Source organism: Pinus tabuliformis, chromosome 3_2, assembly GCF_031772625.1.
Source record: "Pinus tabuliformis cultivar Carrire ecotype Pingquan chromosome 3_2, CPIR1, whole genome shotgun sequence".
Classification (NCBI taxonomy): Eukaryota; Viridiplantae; Streptophyta; class Pinopsida; order Pinales; family Pinaceae; genus Pinus; species Pinus tabuliformis.
Genome location: NC_142302.1, coordinates 464,083,582 through 464,091,690, shown reverse-complemented (window position 1 = coordinate 464,091,690; position 8,109 = coordinate 464,083,582). Strand labels below are relative to the sequence as shown.

Genomic DNA, 8,109 nt, shown 5'->3' with positions numbered 1-8,109 from the left:
TGATTCTTCAAATTATCTCAAGACTCTAATAATCTTAATACAAAATTACACACTTACTCCCTTGAATGGTCCATAAACTCTGTTTAAATAATAAAATCATAAACAAACTTTGCTATAATGGCTCTAATAGCCTTATCAATCCTAATCCATCCATACAGGTCGAGCTCATCAAGTCTGGTTCACAAAATCAGGAAAAATCCCACAAAATAATAAATCTGCCCCTTTTTACTAGGGATTCCTGAATGACAGGTCAAGTTTGACCAGCGTTGACCAGGCCTGTTTTTGCTCAGTTTGACTGAACCAATAGGTGTTTCTTCATCCGTGATTCCCAAGCTTTCCAAATATGCGCTTAGATCTCTCCCAGGTGTCCTGCACATATGAATTCAATGGAGCTATTACGGGAATTTTTAATGCAGTCCAAATTTACTCTTAAAACCCAATTTTTACAAAAAATTCCAAAAATTGTAAACTTAATTTAGTTACCTGAATATGAAAAATATGACTAAAATGAGGCATATATAGGTGAAATAGGATGTAATATGGTTGTAAATAAATGGATTTAGGATAGGCAAAGGCGACTAAAATTGAGGGCCAACATCTCCCCCTTGCTGATGTTCAAGCGTGTCCTCATGCTTGCTTTCGTCTCTTTGATATTTTGTCTTTGTATGATGACTGGCCTATTGATGTACCTGTGGCTTTGACCCCTGAATATGAAGCTTCCTATTGAGCTACTTGTAAAAGGATATTTATGCCTTCATGTTTTTTTTCTCCTTCCTTGTCAATGGCATTTTTTTACTTTTTCTCCTTCCTTTTCTCTATTTTTGTAAAAAGAAATTCCATCCTTTCTATTTAAAGTGATACCCTTTGTAGTATTCTTCATCTATCAGTGGAAAATTTATGGCTTGGGCTATGTATTCCAAAGTGATGGGAACAAAAATGTCTGTTAAAATTGGTTACAAACTGCTTTGTAACTTTTTCATTGTGTCCATTAAACTTCCTTAAAAATTCCAATAACCCTTCTTGGTAATTTTTTTATTTTTTCCAAATAATTTAGGCCACTATAATCATCAATAAAAATGGCAGGATTACATACTCTCAATTCCTGTCAATGGCTTTCATTAACAACTAGAAGAATGCAAATTTTCATCGAAATATTTTTAAAACGAAATTGTACCATACAAAAGAAACTACAAACATTGATTAGGAAAGGATAGTCACTCAAGGGAAGTGGCTCTAACGTATTAGAATATTGTATTTACAAACCATAAACAAATGGTGAAACATTTTATCTGATGTGCTATAAACAAACGAACATGGATTGCCAAAATCATACTACTGCGTTTCTTTTTTCTTTTTTGCCAGATACTCCTTTTCTTCCTTGTGCATACAATCTTGGAAGAGTCCCCATTCATACCTACATCTCTCCCTAACCCCTTCCCAAGGTGCTTTTCCATTATTAGATTCACCCTGATTTCCCAGTTAAATTACAACATTATGGACAATCCATTGGGAATCAACAACTCCAATTTTCTCATGTGCGGGCTCTACACACTTCTGCAAGGCGAAGTCTAAACCCCATCCATGAACCAAATCATTCTGAATCATGTGCCAAACACATTGCCATGCTTTTCGTGAAAATACAGGAGCCATTATCTCAACAAATGCTGGACATGGTGGTACATGGGGGTCACTGCACCAACCTAGTCTCTCCTGTGTTTCTTTATGGACTTCAAAATCACCCCTCCTTTTCATCATTTTCCATGTCAAACCCCTATTTGGCTCGAAACCAGGTTGTGATATCTCAAAACCATGCTTCCTCATTGGTGATAGGTATTTTTTTACATTAAAGTGCTCAACTCCTAAATCTTCATCCCAAATGAAGATATAATCAAAAGGTGCCACAACATCTGGGTGAAGGAAATTCTTCGCAAACCACCATTTTATTTGTTTTCTTACACTGACGTGAATTTCACTCTTTGACCACTCATATTGATCCCATTCATTGGTCTTCCCATCATAATGAAAAACTAGAATGGTGAATTTTTCAAAGAACTTTGAAATTGTATTGTTAACCATTTCGCTTTGTGCGAAACCAACTGTGAAAGTCAAGAGGTACTTTTTCTTGAACACTAAGTCCTCTCTAGGCTTACCCCACAATTTATGGAGATATAGATTTGTCTTTGAGACAACAATGTCAGGGGGCAATGTTTATGCTCCACGAGGGTTTGTTGGTACATATATTGTTGGCTTAGGGGGTCTTGACCTAGGTTTAGAGTTAGTTGTGCCAAACAAATCCCTGCACTACTAGCCCTTTCGACATCAATCCGCGGTGCATGGACTGAAGTCTCACCCGAAGTAGTATGGGGGGATGCTGGAACCAAGTTTTCATACCCAGAGATCAGTGTGATGTCCTTTTGCAACCTAGATCTGCATTCACGCAGATCTTTATGTGCTTATGGATTACGACAATAACTTCCTCGAATCGGCCTCTAAACCTTCGCGAAGGTCTACAATTAGCTTTTGTGGACCCTGAATAGGCGAATTAGCTACTTACACCCATCATAAATTACCTTTAGGCCGATATTTACTCAGCTCCACCTAAATGTTCGATAACATTAACAGACAATGTTATGATCTTTGCGTAATCACTTAACATTAATTGCGTTAAGATAATAATACATATCAAGTAAAGTCACACATCAATGCATCGTTATTTCATAAAGACATCATTCATCCCAACATATATGGCAATCATACATAACATAAATAAAGAACTAAAACACAAGAATTTTCATAAAAATCTTCTTTATTGATCTTCAGTATAAGTTTACAGACTCGATACTTTCCTATGCACTCAACTATAGGAGTCTACACACTCAGCTACGGACACTACTCTAAACCTCTGCGCACTCAGCTATAGAGTTATTCTCTCCTCTAAGACTTCTTCTCTGTGCTAAACGTCTTCGCTCGTACCCATAGACTTCTTTAATTACTTACCTCCCGTAGACTCTCTAAGAAACACCTATTTATACAATCCCATGGTCTGCGTACCCATAGACTTCTTTAATTACTTATCTCCCTTAGACTCTCTAAGACATACCTATTTATAAAATCCCATGGTCCACAGACTATGGGTAAATCTCAAAAGTCGACTCAACTTTACATAAAGGAAAGTAAAAACCCTTTTTGACTCTTAACTAGCTACATGTTCCGCGTCCACAATTTGTAGAGACTTTTCATCTTTTTACATCAAAACTTGAGCTTTTACCCCAAAACTTGGGCTTTTGCCCCAAGATTGACCCCAAGGGACCCCATCCCAACAGGCCCCCAACACAAAGGTTGTGACTTGTCCTCGAGTCACTCAGCAGGCGTGGTGATCTTGCTGCGAAGACCCCCCGCTCGACCTATACAACTGCTACTTCAGCCGCGATCTGCGTGGATGCTTGCTTGACTTGCTCCACCAGTTGTTCTGTGGCTGGTCCTTCACTGGCTCGCTTGATGTTCATGGAGATCCTTCTGAATAGTACATAATGACTGGAGGTGTTGTTGTTCAAATTTCTACACTAGTTCAGCGGTGGTGTCACGCACTTTATCCCCGATCTCATCGAGGTCACCCTCTGTCAGCATGATGGGATCCAATGGTGGCTTAGTTGCCTTGGACTTCTTTCAGGGTCCCTACGTTTGTTATTCTCTATATTTTTCGACTTGGAATGGGGTGCTCTGTCCTTCTTCACTGCCACTATCCTGCACTAACTTCTCTTCTTCCTCGGTCTGGGGTGAAGGGGATTTACCGCTTCGCTCAGAGTTGTGCTTTTCTTATTTAGCCTGCTTCTTTGCAGCACACTATTTTTCTAATTGGGCCTTCTCCTCAGCCTCCTTCTTGTGTTGCGTGACCAACTTCTAGGCCGCCTGTTTCACTGCCTCCTTTTTCTTCTTCTCCGCAGAACTCCTTGCACCTTTACTAGTACCCGCAGCCAGGTTAGACGGAGAATGCCAATCTGTTGCCCACCACTTGATGACTTCCTGAATCGTATCATATGTGGCAAGATATGGTAGATTAAACCACTTCTGCTCTGGATCCTTCCGCGCCCTGATATACACGCGGTGGAAGTCTGCCTTGAACTCCGTGTACTCCCACAACTACTCCTACATGGTTGGGGACAATCGTGGCTGCTGGTTGATGGCCATGCGAATGCTCAGCTCCATCAAAACCCATAAATTTTTTATCTCAGTGACTCATGCAGGGTCCTTCGTAGGCCGAAGGGAGGTAAATTGTGTAGCCTCCAGCAAACCTGCCTCCAATGGGGTGAATTGGCTGTCCTCCAGCAGATGTCACGCAACCAGCACAATAGAGAGCAACAACCTAGCATAGTGGAAGGTCTCGCTCTCATCTTGAGCCTCATGACAAACATAGTTACTGATCAAACGAGAAAATGACCTAGTACCCGTTTTTTTTAAGTAGCAAAAAATCACTCGATTTTGAAAAGTGGTGATTCAGAATAAACATATATTTTTTGGAGCATATTTTTGGCACTTTAAAATTTCACATGTATCAAGTATGAACATTTTTTTTAAATGTTAGTGATTTTCATGCTGATTTTGAAAAGTGTTGATGCAACATCAAAACAAATTCTTTTAGAGAGCTTATTTTTGACATTTAAATTTTTTTAATGTATCTAGTATGAACATTTTTTTTTTGTTAGTGATTTTCACGCTGATTTTAAAAAGTGTTGATGCAACATCAGCACAAATTTTTTTAGAGGGCTTATTTTTTACACTTTAATTTTTTTTATGTATTTAGCACGAATATTATTTTTTGTTAGTGATTTACATCTTGATTTTGAAAAGTGCTAATGCAATATCAACCATTTTTGTTTAGAGAGCTTATTTTTTACATTTTATATTTTTCAATGTGTTAAGTGTCGATATTTTTTTTAATATTAGTGATTTTCATGTTGATAATAGAACATAAAAAATAAAATAAAACAAAACATGACAAAAAAATCAAATATAAAACAAAATATATAAAAAGGAAAAGCAAAAATAACAATAAAAAAAATTAAAAAAGAAAAAGAAAAATTCACTTGTAAAAAAAAATCTTAAAAAACAATAAAAAATATCAAAAAAATCAAATATTAAAAAATAAATAAAAGCAATAAAAAACACAAAAAATAATGCAAAAGAAAACAAATATTAAAAAAAAAAACACAAAAATAATACAAGTAATAAAACATAAAATAAAAAATAAAAAACATGACAAAAAAAAATCAAATATAAAAAATATATAAAAAAGACAAAAAATAAACTATAAAATATAAAAAAATAAAAAAATTAGTCGTAAAATTTTTAAAAAAAATGGAGAATATTTTAAAAAATACAACACAATTTAAGAAAAAATTAAAAAATTAAAAAAAACAAAAACAAAAAACAAATTTTTTGAGGTTAAAAAATAAAATAAAATAAAAATAATTAAAAATAAAATACAATTAAAATGAAAACATAAAATAAAATAAAAATGAAAAAGAAAAAGAAAATAGATGAGAAGAACCACCTCCTTAATGTCTTTAATAAAAATGGTTATAATAGGTCTCAAAGTCTTAGGGTTTTTCAAAATGTTGAAAAAGGTCCTAAGAATAAGATTGACCCCAAGGATTGGTCTTCTAGTGTTCATCTTCCTTTTATTCAAGGGACCATAGATAGAATTGCTAGGGTCTTGAAAAACATAAGATTAATTCATCTTTTAGACCCCTTAACATTATTTGAAGTTGTCTTCGTTCTGGTAAAGACCCGGTTAACCCTAGGGATGGGAAAGGGATTTACATCATTCCCTGTTCATGTGGAACTCCTTATATTGGGGTGACTGGTCATTCTATTAACCAAAAGATTTGTGAACATACTACAGACATCAAGCATGGGAGGTCACATTCCTCTGCCTTGGCGGAGCATGCAGAAAAAACCAATCATCACATCTGCATTGAAGAGGCTAGGGTCATTGCGAGGATTGACCATTTTCATCATCGTAAATTCAGGGAGGCCCTAGAAATTGAAAAGCATCCTGTTAATCTAAATAGAGATGATAGTTGGAACATCAGCAAGTGCTGGATTCCTGCGCTTTCTTCCTAAATTAATCATTTATTTATTTTCAATTTCAATTTTATTATTTACATTATTTAATTATTATATATATATATATATATATATATATATATAGTTATATTTATTATTATTATTTATTTTTAATCGATATGTCACTCCTTAGACTTATTAATATTTCTTTTTAATCTTATTTTTATGATGATGATGATGATGATGGTTAACGTCCACTGAGACCAAATTGGTCTATCGGACCTACAATTTTCTTAATTTTTACTTGTCTGGCTCCTCGTCTTTCTTGGCGAGATTGGTGTTGTAGTTTTTTTTTTTTTCTCTACGGTCTTCCAACTTCCTTTATCTTGCATCTCCTTCATCTCTTTTGGTTCTTGGGACATTGGTGTCTTAGCTTCGCGATCTATTGTGTTCGTTCTTTTGAAAATAGTCGGAGAAGAAGTTTGGTTTAGGAAATCTGATTTGCTGTTAAATGAAGATTTATTTTCTGCGGTATTCGAATCCTCATAACTGTTGATTTGTTGGGGCGGGCTTTCTCCTTGCTTGTTTTGAGAGTTGTTTATTTCTTCCCTGATTTCTTGTGACTCAAAGTTTTCTCTAGAATATTCTTCTTTGATGACAATGTAGTGTTCTTTTTGTGCTCCTTCCCACCATGTAGATCTGTGGTGGTTTTTTCTAGCAAAATTTTTCTCAGAGGCTTTTGGGCAATTTTTGGCTAGATGCCCTGTCTCAAAGCAGGATCGACATCTGAAGAGGACACTTTCATAATCAAGTTTTTGGTTCCACACATAGTCTTTACTTGTTAGGTTTATTTCAGCTGAGAATTCGGCGCTGAAGTCCATTTCCACACAGATGCGTGCATAAGTGGTTCTGGCATATTCCTCTGTTTCTGGGCACCTGTAGTAAAATTTCCCAATTGCATTTCCGATGGCTTTTAGCGAGGAGAGATTCCAGAGATGAGAGGGTAGGCTTGGCAATCTCATCCAAACTGGTGCTGAGGTTATCACTGCTGTAGAGGGATCGAATGATGGGTTCCATGGCTTCATGAATAGGCCTGATTTTTCCCAAAACCAAGGGCCGGAATCTAGAATACATTGTCTGCTTTCAGGATTTTCAAAATCTACTATAAAGAAACCCCTAGCACAGGGGTAGATATTAATTTCATCAGAAATGACAGGCTTCCATACCTCCGAGATCCAATTGTGGAGTGCTATCAACCGCGGCCAAAAACCATTGAACCAGCAAATTAGGGCACTTTCGGAGAACTTCAAAGCTTCATCGAGTGAGGCCTAGACCACTTGGATAGTGGGAGCTGGAACTTCACTCATGATATGGGCAGGAGATTGCCGTCCAGAGGTGGATGAGCCACCAGTTATTTTTGCAAAGCTTGGAGCCATATTTTACTTGTCCGTAGAACCCAACCGCAGAAAAATAAGGCAGAAGATAAGATTAGATCTAGATCTGGCCACAGAAAATTAGATTTAGCTGCCTAGATCTAGATCTAGCCTCAAAATATTAGATCTAAAACCTAGCCGTGAAAAATATCAACCTCGTATAACTCTCAATCTGACATCGTTCGGCCAGAGAACTGTAATGGCCTCTTACTGCACCGACGCGGTAGTTCCCCATCCACAGTTAACGAAAAAGCCTAGCAAGAATTTGCCGAGGAATGAGTGGCATCGTTTTGACCTTATTATTAAACCTCTTTTATTATTAGTACCCTCTTATTTTAATTTTATTAATTAATATTTGGAAATTGAAATAAGATATTAATATTATAATTCTTATTAGGATTATAAAGGATTAAATATAATAATTAATTATTTTATTATAACATCTTATATTATTTCTTTTTAATCTTATTTATATAATTGTCATCATATTAGTGACCTTTTTAATTTAATTTTAATTTGAAATAAGATTTTAATAGTATGTAAATTAATATTTATTAGGGTTATAAAGCGCTAAATAAATTTATTATTTTATTATAAGCTCTTATAATAT

The 8,109-nt window shown here is 35.7% G+C and overlaps 1 pseudogene; it reads right to left on the bottom strand.

The window, feature by feature from the left end:
* Positions 1-1,332: 1,332 nt before the first annotated feature.
* LOC149181294 (uncharacterized) lies at positions 1,333-7,143 on the bottom strand (annotated as a pseudogene).
* Positions 7,144-8,109: the final 966 nt, after the last annotated feature.